The sequence below is a fragment of the Eleutherodactylus coqui genome, chromosome 1, assembly GCF_035609145.1.
Source record: "Eleutherodactylus coqui strain aEleCoq1 chromosome 1, aEleCoq1.hap1, whole genome shotgun sequence".
Lineage (NCBI taxonomy): Eukaryota > Metazoa > Chordata > Amphibia > Anura > Eleutherodactylidae > Eleutherodactylus > Eleutherodactylus coqui.
Genome location: NC_089837.1, coordinates 238,542,937 through 238,564,964, shown reverse-complemented (window position 1 = coordinate 238,564,964; position 22,028 = coordinate 238,542,937). Strand labels below are relative to the sequence as shown.

At 43.4% G+C, this 22,028-nt stretch overlaps 1 protein-coding gene across 2 annotated transcripts in view; it reads left to right on the top strand.

Moving 5' to 3' along the window:
- Positions 1 to 22,028, top strand: part of FYN (FYN proto-oncogene, Src family tyrosine kinase) — a 212,369-nt gene that overhangs the window by 89,060 nt on the left and 101,281 nt on the right. For both annotated transcript variants that reach the window (XM_066607097.1, XM_066607090.1), the window contains exon 3: positions 929 to 995. The gene's annotated coding sequence lies outside the window, so the exon portion shown is untranslated. The remainder of the gene's footprint in view (positions 1 to 928; positions 996 to 22,028) is intronic.

The following is a 22,028-nucleotide window of genomic DNA, read 5'->3' as shown; positions in this document are numbered from 1 at the left end:
TGAGAACTTCAGAAAACGTATGCAGCAGTGTGTGGATAGCGAAGGTCAACATTTGCCAGATACAATATTTAAAACCAAATAATTTGTAAATTCCACTACTGTTCAATGTAAATAAAATATGAAATAAAGTTTTTACAAGTTCATTATTTTTTTATTTCACTCCCAAATTAGCAAATTACCGCGCTCCACCCTGTACAAGCGGACACTGCCAAGGCAACGAGCGAGAAATTGCTCACTCGTCAGAAATGCTTGGTTTTTGGCAAAACTAAAAACCAAGTGACTATAGGGCCATGTAAACAGAAAATACTAAAGCTGCCTGCAGACGGGCGGAAATTCAGCGGCGGGATTTCCCACGCAATTTCCGCCCTTGGAAGCTGCCATAGGACTGCGTTAACAAACGCAATCCTATGCAGACAGTCACGATTTGGCCGCGCGAACAAAGCACCGGCTCTGATTGGCTGAGCTAGCAGCACTCGTGATCCAATCACTGCGCTCGCTTGCTGGAGGCCGGGTATTCAAAGCCCCGTCACCAGAAAGAGAGTGCTGTGTCAACGTTGACGAGACGGAAGCCTGCCGCAACGCTGGAGATCAGTCCGAGGGACTCAAACGCCACCGGCTAGGTGAGTATTGCTGTTTTTTTTTCCATGTAGTTTAGCTAGGGCTTATTTTTTATTTACTTATTTATTTTGGGGGTGGGGGGGCTTATGTTTCACATTGAACAGACCTAACACTAAAACCAGCGTGCCTGTCACTAACTGCAACACAAACCACATTTTACGAATAATCTATGCATAAATCCAGCTAATTCCAAAGGTTCACTTACTTTTTCTTGCCACTGTAACTGCCATGACTTATAAATGAGTTTGCTTTGCGCCACTATATGGGATTGTAAAAACAGTATGTAAAATAAATGTTTCATATTTTTCAGGGTCTTTACTACAGTTGCACTTGAAGAAATGTGGTGAAATCAAGTTATACTAGTTTAGGAAATATTGGTAAGTCACGATTTCCTTAATTATTATTACTATTTATTATTGCTTGAGCTTTTATCTATTCAGCGCATATACGTTTGAGATCCTTTGAGATAAACTTTAATTAGCTACAATATAATGCTGCTAGAAACTCTTTGTGAAAAAAACTTAGGCACCTAGAAGGAGTTGTTGCAGTTCCATCTCAGGCATATGCCAATGATTAGAGCTGTGGTGTGATTAAATGAACGGTCTTGCCACCTCAGGGACTAAAAGTGGTGTCACCCTTGGCCTATAAAAAGGCTCTCAGAGGCTACTTGTGTGTAGTGACCTCTTTTTCTGCTTGTGTAGAGCTTGTTGATCACTAGACGCGTCTACGATGCAATCACAGAGATTTCACTGGATGGTTGCATCAACAAATTGCCCTTTACCTGGGACATTCTGACTGGACTGTTAGGAGATGTTGGGATCAGTGCATGAGTTAGAGCACACACACAAAGTGACCAAGCTCAGGACACACTTGACAGAATCAAAGATCATTTGACAAGACTGAGCAGCTCCAACTGTTTTGTTTTCTACCACCCAGAGACAGGTGGCACCATTGTTACAGGCTTTTGTGTTTGTCTGAACCTTCACTGAAGGACATTTGGTCTCATGGTGTCCATTACGTGTACTGCCTTGGACACACCCCATCACCTCCGTTTGCAGTGTCTCCATCACCTCTGTTTGCAGTTGGCTACGGAGTGGAACCAGATTGTCTTCAGCAACAAATCCAGGTATAGTTTGGGCACTTGATGACGGCCATGTTTGTGCCTTGAGACCTAGGTATGATCATCTCAATTCTGCCTTTTACAGCATGACAATTCTCAGCTGCAGACAGCAGGGATATCACAGGAATTCATCCACAACATTGCCACTGTTGTGTGGCCTGCCCAGTTGCCAGATTTATCACCAATAGAACATGTTTGAGACAATCTGAAATGCCAACTTCATCAGCCTACAAATTTGCATGATCTATAGCACACATGTCAAACACAAGGCCCGGGGGCCAAATCTGGCCTATCGATCATGCAACAAACTAACAGGCATTCCAATCACCCAGCCTGCAGTTCCGATCTAGCAGCAGACGCTGTTGAGTCTGTGACCGCTGACCTCTTCCCTTCTGCGTTTGCATGTGCTGTCCTGTACGCAGCGCAGACGCTGAGGGGAATGCCTGCATGGTTGCTGCTTGACCAATGGTGAATAGAGGGGTCTCTATTATTACTTGGGCCAAAATAGGGAACATTATTGCTACTGGAGCCACTATGGTGGGGCACTATTACTACTGTGGCTACCCATATAGGAGACAGATAATACTGGGGTCACTATGTGAGGGGGGGTCACTGTTACTACTGGAGCCACTTTGGGGGTCACTATTATTACTGCGGTCACTTACTACTGGGGCAACTATTACTATCCCTGTTACTACTGGGATCATTATTACTACTGCAACCACTATGAGGGTCACTTATACTTTACAGTCTTACAATTACAAATGGTCCTTTGAAGGCAACCATAAGGCCTCATTCACACAGGCTTCAAAATTTCGCTACAAAACACATGTATGTGAAGCCAGTGGTTTCCAATGGGTTCTTTCAGGCTACAAAACATAGCAATGATTTTGTAGCGAGATTTTGTAGCCCATGTGAATGAGGCCTAAGGCTGATATGGCCCTTGGTGAAAATAAGTTTGATACCCCTGATCTAAAGTCTCAGTTACAGCAAATGTGGACCTGTATGCTGCAGGATACCATACAGAACCTGTATGCCTCCATGCCCGCTTGTATCACATCTTACAACCAAGCTAGACACGGTACAACAGGGTACTAGAGCCTCCATGTCTCCCGTATCACATCTTGTATCCAAACTAGAGGCGGTACAACAGGGTACTGCAGCCTCCATGCCCTCCTGTATCACATCTTGTATCCAAACTAGAGGTGGCACAACAGGGTACTAGAGTCTTCATGTCTGCCCGTATAACATCTTGTATCCAAGCTAGAGGCGGTACAAGCGGATACTAGAGTCTCCATGTCTACCAGTATCACATCTTGTATCCAAGCCAGAGGTGGTACAACAGGGTACTGCAGCCTCCATGCCCTCCTGTATCACATCTTGTATCCAAGCTAGAGGCAGTACAACAGGGTACTAGAGTCTCCATGTCCGCCCGTATCGCATCTTGTATCTAAGCTAGAGGTGGTACAACAGGGTACTAGAGCCTCCATGCCCACCTGTATCACATCTTGTATCCAAGCTAGAGGCGGTACAACAAGGTACTAGAGCCTCCATGCGTGCCTGTATCACATCTTGTATCCAAGCTAGAGGTGGTACAACAGGGTACTATAGCCTTCTCTTCAAGTGTTCAGTTTTCCACAATAAATTATCCTTTGGCTCTGATATTGTAATCACTTACTTGTATGGTAGTTATAATCACACAGACAAAAGTTTTAATTTGATTTTGACAACTCTTTATAAGTGCTTGATCTTTTTTTTTAACAATGAGTGCAGTTAACGGTAATTACAGTCTTTATACTAGAAGGTGGTATCATCTGTGTTTTCAGAGCCCATTGATTGAGGGGAATGTATATCATTGCAGACTTTTTTTCCCCAGTACATTGCATTAAAAAGATTTAAAAATATCCTACAGTTCTGTATATGCCTCCATCTATACAGACCTTTTGATACCATGGTGATGAATTTCCAGTTGCTTCAGCTATACAATATAAACGTACTCTATCATATTATCATCCTGCAGTCATATGTTATGCCTTTGTTTCTTGCAAATCTATGCACTATAGAGGTTATCAGTGATGGTCAGTATTATTTTCACACAATATGTATATATCCCCGAGGAGACTTTTGAGTTGCAGTGTCTCGCAGAAATCACAGCTTGCAGAGACCTATTAGTATGAAAAGGAGAGAGGGAGATAGAGCGTGCTTCAAAGGGAACACCCATTGAGCCCTGAACTTGCAGCTCAACAAGCATGTCTGTCAGAGAAGAAAGATATTAAAAATAAAAGAATGAATAAAAAACACATAACTAAAATTGTTTTGCCATGATAAGGTAGCACATATATTTTAACCCGTTCCCGCTGCAGGGCGTAAGTTTACGTCCTGGCAGCAGGTACTTCCCGCAACAGGACGTAAACTTACGTCCTGGAGATAGCGCGGGATCACATACGATCCCGCGCTATCCCGTAGCGGGAGCCGGCTGTCAGTCACAGCCGACGTCCCGCTGCAACAGCGGGGGGGCATCGGAGATGCGCCCCCCCACTGTTAACCCCTTCCCTGCCGCGATCTAAGTAGATCGCGGCAGGGAAAGAGTTCACAGAGGGAGCGGACTCCCTCTGTGTCTCCGGCCAGCACTCGCGATGTCATCGCGAGAGCCCGGCCTGTCACCATGACAACAGGACGCCAGACACTGGCATCCTGTATTGCCTATGCCTGAGATCGCTGTACAAGCAATAAGGCATGGCAGAGCAGTAGCTCTGCCATGCCTTATGACAGGGATCATCAGGGCAGTGATGAGGGACACAAACAGTGTAAAAAAAACAAAGATTAAAAAAAGAATTTAAAAAAATGTAAAAAAAGAGTAAAAAAAACATTTTTTTATGCTTTTTCTCAGATTAGCATAAAAAAGTTAAAAAAAAATAAAGCCCCACATATTTGGTATTGTCGCGTCCGCAACGACGTGTACAATAAGTTGCACATGCTTTTGACTGTGCACGGAAAAAAACGCTAAAAAACTGAGGCAAAATGCTAATTTTTAGCATTTTGCCTCACTAAAAACGCAATAAAAGTGATCAAAAAAGCCGTATGTACCCCAAAATGGTACCAGTAAAAACTACAGCTCGTCTCGCAAAAAAATAAGCCCTCATAGAGCTCCGTACATCGAAAAATAAAAAAGTTACAGGACTTTGAATGCAGCAATTTAGAATAGAAAAAGATTTTTTAAAAAAAGGGTTTTTATTGCAGAAAAGTGGGAAAACCTAAAAAAAATGTAAGAATTTTGGTATCGTTGTAACCGTACCGGTCCGCAGAAAAAATGGATTGTCTCATTTATGCTGCATGATTACCGCTGTAAAAAAGAAATAAAAAAATCTATGGCAGAATTGATGCGTTTTCTCTCCCTGCTATCATAAAAAAAAAAAATAAAGTTTTACAATATAGTCTATGTACCCTAAAGTGGCACCAATAAAAACTACAGTTCGCCACGCAAAAAACAAGCCCTCATACGGCCGCGTCGACGGAAAAATAAAAAAGTTATGACTTTTGATAAACGGAGAAGAAAATCCGCCAAAAATTGTTGCGTCCTTAAGCCCAAAATAGGCCATGTCATGAAGGGGTTAATACTTTGTGGTCTTGTTCTATATTCCAGTGTTTAAAATGACCTTTCTTTGGAAGCTGTATTTTAGTGGTACTAGTTCCAGAAATGAGAAAATAAATGCTCCATATTATTAGAAGCTTGACTTGGGGATTTTCACTCAAAATCAGCTGCATATCCGATTTCAGAAGATACAGCACTCATCTCTGACGTCTTCGTGCTGTCAGCAATACCCAGCAGCCTGTAGTTAGCGCAGTGATGCTGGTCGGGGGATTCTACTTCTGCATCACCTGACCAGTGGCACTGTGCTCACTACAGGCCGCTGGGTACCGAGTGTCGGGGTGTGCTAACAGCGAGAAGACTTCAGAGGTGAATGCTGTATCTTCTGAAATCAGCTTTGTGTACGCAGTTGATTTCTAGTCCAAATCCGCACCAATTTTTGACTCTGTTTTGGATGCAGAGATGCTGCGGAATTCACCACTGCGAAAATTCCACAGCATTTCTGCTATTTGTAAACATACCCTTAGGAGGTGACGGTCCTGCATGTTTGTAAAGGAAAACTGTCCAACCATGGCTAATCAACCTCTTTATAAAATAATGATGTGTCCACAGAGGACAGCTTCTTTGTATTTAGAGCATACGCAGGTAATAGTAGGGGCTTTTTTTCTGGATCCAGGTTTTCCTATAGTTATCTGCTCCCTTTCTAACGGCATCATCTATTAGCATAATTTAGGAATCGACTGTCTAATTTTCTGTTTAATGGAGATGTATTTAAGACCTTGTCCTCCCACATTAGTATAGTGAGAGGTTTATTAAATCAAAGGAGTGGACATGTCTCTGCCTCCCACAACACACTCTTTTGCTTCTGAGCAACAGCAGATGATGGTTTCAAACCAGAGACTTTTGAACCATTGCCACTATCCTGTAAAAGATAAAGGATACACATTTGTCAATCATGAAAATTAAGCAGGTGGTTAGTATAGCTGACATATGTACGCTATTGGTCCCTCAATTTATAGTGTACTAAACTATCTAAATACTTTGCATTACTAAAACTGTCTCTGTTCCTGTCTGCATTAAAGACTCATTGCAAATTCCATTAGATTAGAGAAGAAGAATGCAGTATTTTTTCCAAAGCACCTGCAACAAAAAACAAAAGACAGCACTTCCACCAAATAAATTAAATGAGAAGATACTCATAAGCAAGGAGTGCAAAAATTACAGTAACCCTCATACACATTCAATATCTGAATAAGACTGCACAAGTGTTTATAGCAACCTCACAAAAAAGCGAGGTTCCTAATGCCCATCTCGATCAAAACATGTGGGCCCATCTGCCACGTCCTGGTGAACCTTATCGATCGTTTCCTAGCTTTAAAGACACCTCTTTGTTGGGTAAAAAGTCTTCACATGAGGAAGAAAGCTGGAAACCTGGCTATATACAAGCAGCTGAGATGGGTGGGTGAATGGAACGGAAGCTGTTGCAGATGTGAGCAGAGCCTTATCCTGTACTGGTTTTGAGTTATACTCTGAATTATAGCCCTTTCACCTTCACTTTTGCATTTACTGTTCTCCAGAGACCTGAGCTCACATATCCCAGTATTCACTGCAGATTTAGGGGAAAATTTATCTTGTACATCTTTTTGGAGGCCACTTTGCTGTTATATGCAAACATATGCCCACAATTCTCCGCTTGAGGCTGGCAAATTGCAGCATGCTGCGAATTGCCACGATTCTCTGTGGTGAGCCTATCTGTCAGATAGGCTAACCGCGGAGATCCATCTGCCGGCTCCTGCTCCCAGGCGGCGGCTCCCACGGTGGAGACAGGCAGCCTTAGTTATTGGCCTTCACCTCTTACTAATCAAGTTAACTCAGAATGAGGTGTTCACAGTATTTGAAGATATCTATGATCTGATCTTGTTTAATTCAGTTATCAATGCTATGAGAAGCCAGAGAATAGTAGGCTACAAACCACAAATGGAAGTGCTATCCACGGCATTGGAGATGAGAGGCTGTTGTAAGATTGTGTCATACTGATTTCAACAGCTCCACTCTAGCTTCAGTAAGTTGGAGATGTACGCTTGGCATATTTTTCACGGGGTATTGATTGTATGATTTAATAGATGTTGCCTGGCATTGCTATCTTCGGTACTTATTTATAGATCATTGTGAAGTTCTGATGCGTGGCTTCAAGTCAAGATCAGTATGTAAGATAAAGGGAAAATATTTTGTATTTCACTTTTAAGGAAGATATGATGTCGTAAAGGAACTAACTAGATTCTAATCTCTGTCCTACCTTCATGTTCGGTATAATAAAGGATACTGGTACGCCAACACCATCTACATTAGAAGCAGAAATTGCACTATTTATAGCCAAGGCTTATCTATATTTCTTTCAACATAACTAAATCAAGATATAAATGATATCCTTTCTGAAGTGACCGTTTTTATGTTTTCTACCAGTACAAATGGGAGATGGTATAATGCCCCTCCACCTATTGGAAGTAGAACCCCTCCTTATTCCCAAACTGGGATGCAACACCTGTATTTTACCTTTTTATTTACATTTAAGTGTATGAAGTGCAGTCGGCGATTTACAACTTATTACAACTTGAAATGAAAGGTATCACAAGATAAATGTTTTTGCCACTTTAGCTCTAAAACCCACACAATAAGCAACAGTTGAACATGAAAGGGAGGCTTGCACCCACACACATTTGTCACACACTTTCCACTGGTAAGTATGACATTTGTGTTTTCTTGATATGAGGCTGAAAAGTTACAATTTAATTCAGATTTTAAGATCATTCCATGTGAAAGTGCAAAAGGCGTGCGGTAATGGTGCATTAATGTTGGTGTATATGTACCTGATTTTACGTTTTGCCCATTCATTGTTCTACATGTGTAACAGAGGAGTAAGAACGTTCAGCTTTTAGGGTGGTTTCACACACTTTTTGTATTCTTTTGTGGCAATTTTTTTTTGTTGCATTTTTTTTTTCACCAAAGGAAAAATCCTGCAACCAGATGTTAGCTGTAGATTAATAGTGAGTCATTAAATGCACTACAAGCACTGTTGTTTTTTCTGGAGTGTTTTTACTCACTTTCCGTGTGTTTTTTGGGTCCATGGTATTTTTTTAAAGGCGGCATGTTCTAGCTATGGTGTTTTTCTCAAGTCATTTTCCTATAGACTTGTTTATAGAAAGAAAAACACTTGAAAAAAAGTCATGTTAGTATAAAAACAATGCCACCCAAAAATTGAAATTCATGTATTTTTTTAACAAGCTAAAGAAAATGTCACGAAAAAGATATATGTGAAATAATCCTATATTGTTTTTTGCTGATTAAAGCAATATACTGACACATTCTTTTTGTTCTAATCCTTTTTTATTTTCTGATCATAGATTGTTTTTTATTCTATTTTTCATGTATGACTATGAAGGCAGCCAGATTGGCTCTGAGCTGCTGGTAACAACATTTAGAGTTATGCTTTGCAGCAGCTTCGAGGGCTATAGGCAGAATGAAAAGGAGGGGACCCATTGACTTCTACAGGAGTTTGTTGTGGACATGCTCTGTAATCTGTATAGAGGTCATTGTGCAGGAAGGGGGGAGAAGGTGACACTGTGTCCATCATCTACTGTGAGTGGTGAAACCTGTGTTATCTATATATAGGTATTTATTATAAATTGCCCTAGGAAAACTCCAGGTCATATAAACCTAATTCTAATTGCCAAAGGCAAAAAATGCCCATAGGTAATATTCCCTAAAATATAAATGCTTTATTATTCAAAAATAGACAAGGACAACATCAAAAAATATATTATAAAATAAAGGGGCAAATGGTAATGCAGTAATGCAATGCAGTGTGACCAACAGTCATCAGTCAGTATCGTGTGTGTAATTGTGCATAGATTAGAAACGCTATCTTTTCTTCTTAGGGAGAGCACCTAGACGGTGAGTGAGCAGACATAAAAGGCCATGCATGCTTCTCTGGGTAATATGCAAACAAGAGAGATGAAACAATAGCTTCACAGTGCCACCTGTTGGAAGGCAGCAATATCTAAAGTCAAAGTTAGGCTTTTTATACAAGCCTTGTAACAATGACCAGGAATTAAAAGCAAAGTCAGAGCCCATGCACAGACAGCTGTTTCAGGGTTTTTACCTGTCCGGGTCTTCTGTGGGTCTTCATTTTCTCCTCTGCGAAAGTGAGCGGGCGCATTGGCTGCCACACATGTGCAGTGATTTTTAACTTTTTTTTTGTAAATCTCCTGCTTTCCCACGGAATCCGTGGTCCGTCCGCAACTCAATTGCTGATGGGTCGTGGATCGGACGGCTTCCTTTGACTTCAAGGGCAGCCGTCCTTGCGGTATCCGCAGCAAAATGGAGCATGCTGCAATTTGTTTTTCGGACCAAAAGGTCCGCAAAACAAATTTGCATGTTTTAATTAAGCTGCGGACTCCCATGTCTCCCTATGCGTGGCTTGAATTACGGATTGCCGCACGGGTGTCCAGCACGGATTCTGCAAGTCAAATCCGCCCATGGACATGAGGCCTAACTGCTTCCTCTCACACCATTGTCTTTTCGCATCCTACCGTAATAGGTAATGTAACCAAATAGGGGTCCAGGGACACTAATGCTAAGGCTTTCCCTCTCTCATCCAGCTCACTCCCCGACGCAAGAACAGGCAAAGCAGTGGGAAGTAAGTAAAGCAGGTGTAACCAGTTGGTTTGGTTAAATCCTTAGATGCTACAGTCAAAAGCGAGAGGCCAGAGGTACGAACTAATAGCTTGTCTGTCAGTTTTACACTGACAGTGTATTCCAAAGCATTATGTAAGTGGTCAAACAACTGCAACTTATCATCATGCTCTGGGGGGAAAAAATGTAAATTAATTTTTTAAAAATGTAGTAGAATAACTAAAGCCTTTCTTTCCCACTACAGAAAAAAAAATCTATTTTTTCATTTAAAAAGAAAGTTATTTTTAAAAATAGTAAAAAAAAAAAATAGATCTATGGTGCAGCCACATTCATAACAACTCAGAAAAAAGTTAACACATTATGTAAACCACATTGGACAAAACACAATGACCGAATCGCTGCTGTTACCTTTGTATAAATGTTAAAAAATGTAAACCATAAATTACGTGAAACATCAATCTACGTAAATAAGCCCCACTGACTTTTTCTATACATTGATGAATTAATCGATAAAGGTACTTTCTAGTACATCTGTAACACTGCAGGAGATGAGCCTACTGTTTCTGAATGATTGTCTGTAGTAATAGAACTACAGCTTATAACTGTGGACATGACTTGTGGTGGCTGATTAATGCACTATGAAGCTTCTGACTCCACCTGTGGTATTCTCTGTATGTAAAGTGTTTCCATTCTGCTACATGACTAATAGGATACCATCTGGGAGACAGTTGCATCTTCTGTGATGTCTTCATTGTATAGTCTGTAAGGATCAGGAATCACCGAGTGAGGTTTGTATGCATCTCTCTCCTGTCACAACAGATCTGTAATACCGAACAACTGCGCATGGCTCAGTGAATTAAATCTCTTCTTCTTGCATAGAACTATTCTGAACTGAACTAAAGCAGAGCAACATTGGTCATACCATGCTGAGATCTCTGATCCACATAGACGGGAGCCAAGTGACAAGATTGTATGAATGAAAAGGGAAACTTTCTATTGCATGTCCAAGTTTACTTTATGGGAGTTGTACAGTTATTGTAGTGCATTCCATAACATTAAATGGCCATTGCATTTTAGGACAACTTGTGTTAGTATGATAGCCAATGTCATAACTAGTAAATCACTTCACCAAAAATGGTTTTATGCTGAACAATCTCTCTAAAATGCTGGCCTTTAAGGGTCTCCCCTCCTTCTAATTTGCTATCCACTGCATGTTGTCAAGTGAACTCCAGTAACAGAATCTAGTAGAAGACAGCATTACAAGACAGAACACAGGAAGTGAAAAAGACTCATGTTGCTCATAGAAGTCTTTCGAAAGTTAGCGGAGGAAGGAAGGAGACAGAAGCAGAGACTTGCACAGACATGTTACTACAAATAGAAGTGAGTGATTTACTGCGGTACAATTGCTAAAATCACATCTATACTGCTCAGTACTTCTGTAGTGTGCTTCAGAAAGTTAGGGAGGAGTAACTGATCTTTTTTCAGTGTGCAGTTAATAGAAGTAATTGTAGCAGCCATTTCTACCCACTTGATGAGACAGAACTGAAAATTTGAGGTAGAACCTACAGAGGGTGGAAAACTGCTAAAAAACAGTATATAAGAAATATGGCTAGATACAGTGTTACACCTCATGTAACCTTCTTTCCTCTAACTGTAGAGGATGCCCTCTTGTTACCGTCGCAGTCCTGGGTTTAAACAGATCATGGGAGAGATCCTTGTATTGTCCCATAATGTATTTATACATAGTTGTTTGGTCGGCCCTTAACCGTCTTTTTCCAGGGTGAGAAAATCCCAATTTTTATAGCTTCTTTGGGTAGAAAAATGACAAATGAAGTTCAATATTGATAAATGTAAGGTTATTAACATGGGCAGGAGAAACTGATGTCACCAATACACACTAAATGGGGTACAGCTAGGGAAAAGTGATATGGAAATAGACCTGGGGGTACTAGTGGACTGTAGATTTAACTGGAGCAATCAATGCCAGTCAGCTGCTGCAAAAGTAAATAAAGTCTTGGGGTGCATTAAAAGAGGCATAGGGATGAGGGACGAGAACATTATTCTTCCACTATATAAGGTACTTATCAGGCCTCATATGGAATACTGTGTTTGGTTCTGGACACCGGTGCTCAGGAAGGATGTTGCAATGCTTGAGGGGGTTCAAAGAAGGGCAACTAAATTAATAAACGGAATGGGAGGTATGCCAGTCCTCCCATTCTTTTGATTAAGCATCGCTCCATGAGAGCTGCATGTCGCCCTTGGCATCCCTGCAATGTCCACATATGTGCCATTATGTCCTCTGTGACAGGGATTTCCATCATTATGAGACTGACTATCGAACAGTTTGATCAATACAAAAAAAATTTTCCTTTTCTGTGACCAAAGTCAGTCTTGCATATCTTCATGAACCTGAATGAGCGCCATATTGGTACACCCTTACATATGATGTACTATTCTCAATGAAGGAAGGTGTAGAGGTGTTTCCAACAGGCGTGGATTTCTAACAGGTGTGCTCAACTACTTGGGCACTATTTAAAGGAGATGTCTCGAGGCAGGAGTGGATTTTTTTGCCCAGTCCCCCTAATTAAGCATACATTACTAAGCCCCCCTGTAAATGACTTTTCTAGCTGGTTTGTACTTACCGTTCCAGCGTTTCAGCAACTTATAAAAATTTTCCCAAGATGGCCGCCGGCTCTTTTCCCGTCGCTTGCTGTAGCCCGACGTGTGCGCTCCCGAGACGCTACCAGCTGTGTCTCCCTGACAACCAGACGCCCCGCAGCCGCCGACCGGACCCCTGGAGTGAACACGGCCAACCAGTCACCCACCGCCAGGCAGCAGGTAACCGGCGCAGCCCCCCTATCGCAGCGGCAGCCCCCCCATCGCAGCGGCAGCCCCCCCATCGCAGCGACAGCCCCCCCCCATCGCAGCGACAGCCCCCCCCATCGCAGCGACAGCCCCCCCCCCCGGCACAGCGACAGGCCCCCCCATCACAGCGGCAGCCCCCCCCCCATCACAGCGGCAGCCCCCCCCATCACAGCGGCAGCCCCCCCCCCGGCACAGCAGCAGCCCCCCCCATCGCAGCGGCAGCCCCCCCCATCGCAGTGGCAGCCCCCCCCCCGGCGCAGCGGCAGCCACCCCCCCCCCCCGGCCCATCACTTACCAGGACAGCTGGACGGCGGGACAGCTGGGCGGCTCTGCACCTTCCTCTAACAGAGGATGGTACAGAATGGCCGCTCCAGCGCGCTCCCAAGCAGTGACAGCTCGTCTGCGCATGCGCAGAAGAGCTGTAGCGGGGAGCACACTGAAGCGGCTCGTGCTGAAAGGAGAAGAACGGACTGCGCAAGCGCGTCTAAAAAAGCAAGCTGCCAGCGAATTTAGACGGATCCATGGAGACGGGGACGCTAGCAACGGAGCAGGTAAGTGAATAACTTCTGTATGGCTCATAATTAATGCACAATGTACATTACAAAGTGCATTAATATGGCCATACAGAAGTGTATAACCCCACTTGCTGCCGCGAGACAACCCCTTTAAGGGATTGAATTTATAGATGGCAGTACCCCTCTGAAGAAGGTTGGTTGGAAACTCTTTGTATTCTCTGTGACATGCATTTTGCTCTTTCCCTCTGGATGGGGGTCCTACTGGAGATTAATTACTGGATATGGCCCTGGACATATCTAGTGGTATCCATCTATTTGTATTATTCTCTCAGGGATTCATATCGTTATGTGGGCGTTTTTTAGATTTAATGTGTTTTCATACTTGTTTGTATTTCTGTGTTTTTTATTGTAGGACTTTTAAATATGTAATAAATATATATGTTGTTATAAGTCCTGCACTCCAGTTTGCTTTTCTTCTGTTTGCTATATATTGTAGGAGGGACTTTATGCTATATGTTTGGGTTGTAGATATGTACGGGTATATATTATCTATCCCTGATGTATGATTTATGATGCCCTGCGGCTTTTGTTAAACACGTTAATACTATGTGCGAGAAAAATAGGGCAGGACCTAACTTACCGCTTTTTTTTCAACTTGTGCACACTAGCTCAGAGTTTCAATAGTCCAACCGCCCCCACCCTCACCCCGCTCCCTCCTCACCCGGTTCATGTGCTACCACACTCCATAGCGGCGAATGTATTAGCACATGTGTTTAAGCTCTTAGGCCTCATGTCCACTGGGAAAATCAGGCCCGCTACGGATTCTCCATGGAGAATCCGTAGCGGGTCCCTCCTGCCCCGCGGACATGAGCGCTGAAAATAAGAATTAACTCACCTCTCGCACGCTCTGGATCTTCCCTTCGTCGCGGCTTCATCTTCTTTCTGTCGCGGCCGGATCTTCTTTCTGCGGCCCAGCGGATGTGCACGGCACGTCGGTTGCGTGCCCCACGCATGCACCGTCCCGAAGAAAAAAGATCCGGCCGCGACGGAGAGAAGATGAAACCGCGAAGAAGGGAAGATTCGGAGCAGGTGAGTATATGCTGATTTTGGTCTCCCGCGGATCCGGACGGCTTCCATAGGCCTCAATAGAAGCCTGCGGGAGCCATCCTCGCGGGAGACCCGCACGAAAATGGAGCATGGTCCGGATTTTTTCATGCTCCATTTTTTTAAAAATCACTTTTATTGACCATCCGCGGGTATTTATCTACCCGCGGGTGGTCAATCCATCCCTATGGGATGCGGATCCGCATGCGGGTGATCCGCTACGGATCTTAAATCATATTTTGCCCGGGGACATGAGGCCTAAGGGATTTTAACTCTTCTCCTGCCCACGGATCCGCCGGGCCGAAGAAAGAAGATCCAGCCGCGACGGAGGGAAGATGAAGCCGCAGCGAAGGGAAGATCCGGAGCGGGCGAGAGGTGAGTTAATTCTTATTTTTATGCCTCATGTCCGCGGGGCAGGTGGGACCCACTACGGATTCTCCATAGAGAATCCGGAGCGGGCCTGATTTTCCCCGTGGACATGAGGCCTTAGGCTGCCTTCACACTGGCGATAAAATCTAGAGTGAGTGAAAATGCAGAATTATGAAACCAATGAATTTCAATAATTTAATTTCCATTTGCGATTTTCACTCATGCGATTTGACGTGAAAAAAATTCACAGCATGTTTTATCTTCCTGCGTTATGCGTTTTTTTTCCCCTTTAGCCTATGTTTCCATATGGAGCCTCCTTTTTATCGCATCACAACACACAAACTTGTGATTTTCAAGCGATGCATTTTTAACATTAGAAATTCCTATTGACTTTCGCGCAATAAAATCGCAGGCTGCAGCGATGCACGATTTTTCACAAGTAAAAGCATTGCTGACGGTCAAAAATCAACTGAACAAAGCTGTGATTTTTCAGCGATTTTTCTCGTGACGATATCGCGATAACCAGTGTGAAGGAGCCCTTAAAGGGGTTGTCCCGCGCCGAAACGGGTTTTTTTTTTTTCAAACCCCCCCCCCCGTTCGGCGCGAGACAACCCCGATGCAGGGGTTAAAAAAGAACACCGGACAGCGCTTACCTGAATCCCCGTGCTCCGGTGACTTCTTACTTACCGGCTGAAGATGGCCGCCGGCATCTTCTCCCTCCGTGGACCGCAGGGCTTCTGTGCGGTCCTTTGCCGATTCCAGCCTCCTGATTGGCTGGAATCGGCACGGGGCGGAGCTACACGGAGCCCCATTGAGAAAAGCAGAAGACCCGGACTGCGCAAGCGCGTCTAATTTGGCCATTAGACGGCGAAAATTAGACGGCAACCATGGAGACGAGGACGCTAGCAACGGAGCAGGTAAGTGAAAAACTTCTGATAACTTCTGTATGGCTCATAATTAATGCACAATGTACATTACAAAGTGCATTAATATGGCCATACAGAAGTGTATACCCCCACTTGCTGCCGCGGGACAACCCCTTTAATGTCTCTTTTTGAGCATTGATCTGTTACTGGAGTATGGAATGTGCATTGAAGACAGATTGCTAGCTGCCCATGACTAGGCTCTATAGGCTGTGTCTATAGTACGAGGCTGTCTGAATTCTGTTGATGGAGTCTCAAAGCGGCAGCATCTTCCTCCCTTATTGGATTGCTTCCAATAATATATTGAGAAATTACTGTCCAAGCAGATCCCTAATATCTCCCTTCACCTTATAGTTCTTAGTAGTTCAGTGTAGCTGAAGCAGATGATTAAGTATCTTAGTAAATAGATGGCCCATATACATTACGGTTTACCACCTTGAGTTTCTGGAAGACCTAGCTGACTGTGTAATTGCTCCTGCTCACAGCACTGTGCTCTGTGGGGAGGTATGAAGTCATGTTTTTCTAGGCCTCACTATAGCATTTAACCCTTTGAGGGGCACAGATACAGAAATGTATTTGTACTGATTCTACATGCTATTGTAGTGTTAATCATTAATGGTAAAAATGCCAGGACAAAACTGATGCACATAATTAATTGTTATTCTGCTTGTGTGTTACTTACACAATGGTACAGTGCTACAAAATGTGTTGGGACTAGATAAATAAAAATGTATCATTGTTGTTCTAGAATTAATATATACAATTGACAAAAAAAAGGCATATAATCAACACAAAATTCACTGAAAAATGACCACTCTGAGTGTCCACTAACATGGCTGTATGCGTAAAATGCTGCGTTTTACTGCCTGGTGAGCCGCGATTGTGCTCTGTGCATGACAGTGTATCTCACACACGCTGTAATGTGCAGTGTAATTAGTTTATTTATTTTAATTTCTCGCACTGTCTCTTAGCCGTATTGCATATTATACACAATGTAATTATTATGTGCCCATAGAGAACAATGGGCTCTAAGGCGCGTAATATGTGGTAAAATAGAACATGCTGCATTCTTTTTTTGCACATATTTTACGTAATGAAAAGACACTAATGTGATTGGGACATGTGAAAATCAATGTATTTGGATTGTGGTAATGTACCGCCTATAATACGCCATTCCAATACATTCGTGTGAATGAGCCCTAAAGCTGGGCTCACACCAACATGTGTGCACGTATCTCCCGCGTGCAAGCACATAACAAGCATGCAGTGGCAGGCGTACTTTCTGCATGCTGCCAATCCCCATACACTATCTTGGTGCGTATGCATGCATAATACACACCAAGATAATGTATATGGTGATTTTCTTTACATGATTAATGCGCACATGAAATAATTGCCGGTGTAAGTGGCCCAATACAAATCAATGGGCTATTGACATCACATGTTGCGCGCAAGAAAGTCACTGAAAAAAAATGACAGTATGGCCCTATAACACAGGCCTTACTGATACAGGGTTACGGTAAGTGGACAGGTACAAACACCAGTTCCCAGGATTATGCAGAAATAAATGGGGAAGGTAACAGGTGCAAAATACTGCTGAACAGCCACTCACACCCACGATGCATTGGTGGGTTGGCTGCTTAGTATTATACTTGCACACAGATAAAGTCTGCATAGTGTGCTAGAGCCACAAGTATGTGTATTGCACCATTGTTCTAGAAGTTAATAATGTATATGTAGGCTTCTGGGCACATACGTAAACTCACTTTTGATAGATCTAACTGGCATTCAAATATTACAACATATTAATCGACGTGCCACTTTTTGCATGAGTTCTGCCAAAGTCGTTATTTTTTAAATTCTTTTTTTTGGGGGGGGGGTGAGGGGGGGTGAATTGTGGCAAAATCAGCAGAAATAGGCAAAACTGGCATGCAAAAAAGACTTGAGGATTTTAGTTAACTTAATTGAACTGCAGCAACCAGTATCAGCCACCTGCTGTCAAGGCAAATAGGATTATGGGTTGTATCAAAAGAAGTCTAGTAGCACATGACAAGAACATTATTCTTCTTCTTTACAAGTCACTGGTCAGACCACACATGGAATATTGTGTACAGTTTTGGACAGCGGTACTCAAAAAGGACATATCAGAGCTTGAGTGGGTACAAACCGAATGGGCGGACTACAATACTGGGAGAGGTTATCAAAATTGGAATTATTTAGTTTAGAGGAAAGACGGCTGAGGGGTGACCAAATGACTTTGTACAAATATATCAGGGGACAATACAGAGATTTCTCCCATCATCTGTTTATACCCAGGACTGTGACAGTAACAAGGAGGCATCCCTGCATCTAGAGGAAAGACTGTTTCTACAGAAGAAGATTCTTTACTGTAAGAGCAGTGAGACTATGGAACTCTCTGCCTGAGGAAGTGGTGATGGCGAATTCAATAAAAAACAATAAAGGGAGCTTGGACACCTTTCTTGAACATTACAATATTACATATTATAGTTACTAATTATTTCAGAAGGGTCGGTGATCTGGCGATTATTCTGATTGCCAGACTTGGAGTCGGGAAGTAATTTTTTCCCCTTAAATGAGGAAAGTTGACTTCTACCTCATTGGGGTTTTTGGCCTTCCTCTAGATCAACATTGGGTGGGGGGGGGGGGGCAACGTGTCTTTTTTTTTTTTTTTAAACCTAACATACTATGTAAAGAGGATCTGTTATGTTTTGATGTCAACGAGGCTTGCTGTATAGCTTTGCAGCCATGGCCCCACAGACTTCAATGATGTCTTTCTTTCCCACTACTCTCTCCCCTTCACGGATATGGGTTCTTCTTAATTTCAGTGTAAATGTGTCATGTGGGCGGTCCTTGCTGCTCACTGTCATTCATATCTGCCATCACCCATTGACAGGGAACAGTAAGTCACAGCTCTGGGAATCGAAGCTAAGAAAAGCCTTTACAGGGAAACAGGTGGAAGTAGAAGAATAAGACATATAGTTGGAATCTATGCAAAGCTATGCAGCCAGCCACTGACAGGAGGACATGACAGTGATTATGTAAAGCCCCAACTACTCATTTGTTGAGCAGAAAACATGTCAGCATTCATTAGCTGCCACTGATAATGCTCCAGCAATATGATGCCCTTTTCAGTCTGCAGTTCTGTATTTTTATTTATGCAAGAAGACTAGTGAAAGTGAATATTTGTCAGTACAGATTATGTTAGTAATTCACTGAGATGTCTAATGATAATTTATCCTGAAAAACTTCTCATCCTTTATGAAAAAGTAGCTTCAGATTTATGAAAGTGATTAGATTAGTTCAGCCAGTCAGATTTCAATTTTCTTCTGTCTTAAACATGTGGGCCAAAGTTCGCTTTCCGTGACACAAGCAGTATTGTGATAATGAAAGTAGCAGAATGCACCGAGTGCTGAACTCGTCAGCCTGCAATACCTGTTATTTCAGTCACTATGGACATGTTGTTAGATCAGCTGTTTGTGCATGGTAGGGTCCATTCCTATCCGTGTCGGAGGTTCTGTCCACTACAGATACAGCAGAAAATCACGGAGGAAATAGCGCACTATTTCTGTCCTATAAAATGCCAGTCAGAATGCCAGAAGCTGGACAGGCCCCATTATAGTCAATGTACTCTGTCCAGTATCATTGAGATCAGACATGTGCTGGGTCCAGGAGTTCTCGTGTTCTTGTTCAGCTCCAAGGAAGTAGCCGATCTGCGAAAATTTCCTGGAGCCTCAGCACAGGTGTGAAAGGGGCCTACAACGTAGAACAACATTCCTGCCAGTTTTTGCTTAAGACATGTTCTACTTGAAGAAAACGGTCATGTAATAACTGCATTTGACTTGCAGTCTAGAAAAATGTTAATAATTTTGTGAAACAAACTGCTAATGTACAGTATAATGACTCATGCAGAGAGTAAGGTCTTTTCAAGTACTTATTTCCTCTCTGCTTACATAGTACAGTAGAGCTTTATCGCTGGACAGACCGTGTAAGTTTAGCAGAGTTAGGACAAGGTATATTGTTGCCGGTATTAGTGTATCTTGACGCCACCAGGAATTCCTGGTGAAGTCAGGATTGACAGGGGGTGACGCCCCCTGTACCTGATTGGCTGCACAGGCTGTTAGGCTCCAGGTCCTGGCAGCACACTAAAAAAGAATAGAGAAGTCATAGAGCGGCCTGCGTTGCAGCAGCCGCCCACCCCCAGAAGGAAGTGCGTTCCCCGGCGGCGGACAAGAAGGCGGAAGCGGCCTAACTGTTGGAGCGCTGCGCACTATGTTTTCCCCACTGATGCGGCCGGCGGGACACAGCTGACAGCCGGCGTCCGGGAACGGAGGCGTGAAGCGGTGGCCACGATGGAGAGGTGAGCAGCCAGCCGGGAGCATAGTGCACTTGGGTTAAATCGGGTCCGGCACGGAGCACTGAGGCTGCAGCGTCTGCATAGATGTGTACTAACGCTGCAGCCTTAGGCGGACGGTTACTATACTTCTTAGCCTTAAATTATGACAGGTAACATGGCAGCATTAACAGGTTATAATGTCAGGCTAACAAGTATAGTAACCCTCAGCCTAACGCTCCAGCGCTGGGACAAATCTATCCACACTGTACTGCTAACACCTTTGTGGCTTGACCCTATCAGGAGCTGGGGGTGTGACAGGGGCATTCCTCCTGTCAAACCCCTAGCTTCTGGTGGCGTCAAGATACACTAATACCATTGATGCCCTAGGTGGACTGGGCGAATTCGGCCCCTTCCCCAACTACTTTACTTGCTAATAGAGATTCAAACCCATTTTAAAAGCCAAAGATAGAGGCAAAAAAAATCCTTTGGAACCCAAAATGAATACAGACACCCAGACCAGACCCTAAAATTAATATAGATCGAAAACTGAATACAGACCTTGAGATTGAGTCCCAAAATAAGTACAGACCACTATATTTGTAACCAAAATTAATACTGACCCACAAAATAGACTCCAAAATTCCAAAACACTGCTGAAAATTACTGACGTGTAGGCCAGGTTCACATGGCCGTATGCGGAATCTGCTGCGGGCCTCCCACAACGGATTCCAGCTGTTGTACTGCGCATGACCGTATACTCACTCCGGCGGTCATCCATAGTACACCTTTTTGTTTTTATTTAGATTCCCCATGCCGTCGATTAGCGATGATGCGGATACCCGCAGCCCATACGCAATGTGATTGTGTATGGGCTGCGGATATATCTATCACCATAGAGAGCAATGGCCTCTATGTCGCGGATATCTGCCATAAATATTAACATGCTGCATTCTATTTTCCGCTTGCGGATTATGCAATTCAATGTGACTTTTCCGGTAATGCAACAGCGCTACAAAACATGATTGTGAAACCCATGCTTTTCAATGATTTCCTTCACATTAGCGATTTTTTTTTTTTCTCACTGATGCGATGTTGCGGGTAAAAAAAAAAATCACAGTATGCTCTATCTTTGTTCAAGGTGCTATTTTTTTATTTCCCATGTTTGCCTCTTTGTTTATCGCATCGCACAAACTTGCGTTCTTCATGCAATGTGATGCATTTTTAACATTAGAAACTCCTATTGACTTTCGCAATAAAACATTGCGCAATTTATTGGGGGTGGCAGCGATGCGATGCCAGATTATTCTCCAGAAAAAGCATCGCTGACTCTACAAAATTGCGCGAAGATAGATTTTGTAGTGGCGATATTGCTGTTACCCATGTGAAAGATGCCTAAAGCTTGAAGGTTGCATGGAGGGATAATACAGTTGTGCATATGAGCCATTAAGTAGAGATGTGGTACCGCTTCAGTGTCTAGATACCCTGAAATGTTATGTACAATCAGGGGCATACTTTTAGGGCCTGCACAGGGAGCAGCTGAGGCCGGGGTTCTTCATCCATGCAGCAATGTTCTTAGGTGGTGTGAATGCATAATACACAGAACTGACTCACTGTATGCCCGGCTGCACACGGTTGGGTCGGATCCCGCAGCAGAATCCGACCCTGTGCCGACCGGTGACCCCGCGTACCTGTCCAGATTCTTCTTAGGGCTCCTGCAGACCGCTAATCCACAGTAGATACCGACCATTACTTACTATGGAGTTCCACTACTTCCCCCACATAAGCAGAAATTAATTGCGATTTGCCGCCGGGTCCATCCGCAGTACAGATTCTCTGGCGACAGAGCAGGTACGCGTAGACGTGGCTGCTGCCGGAGACG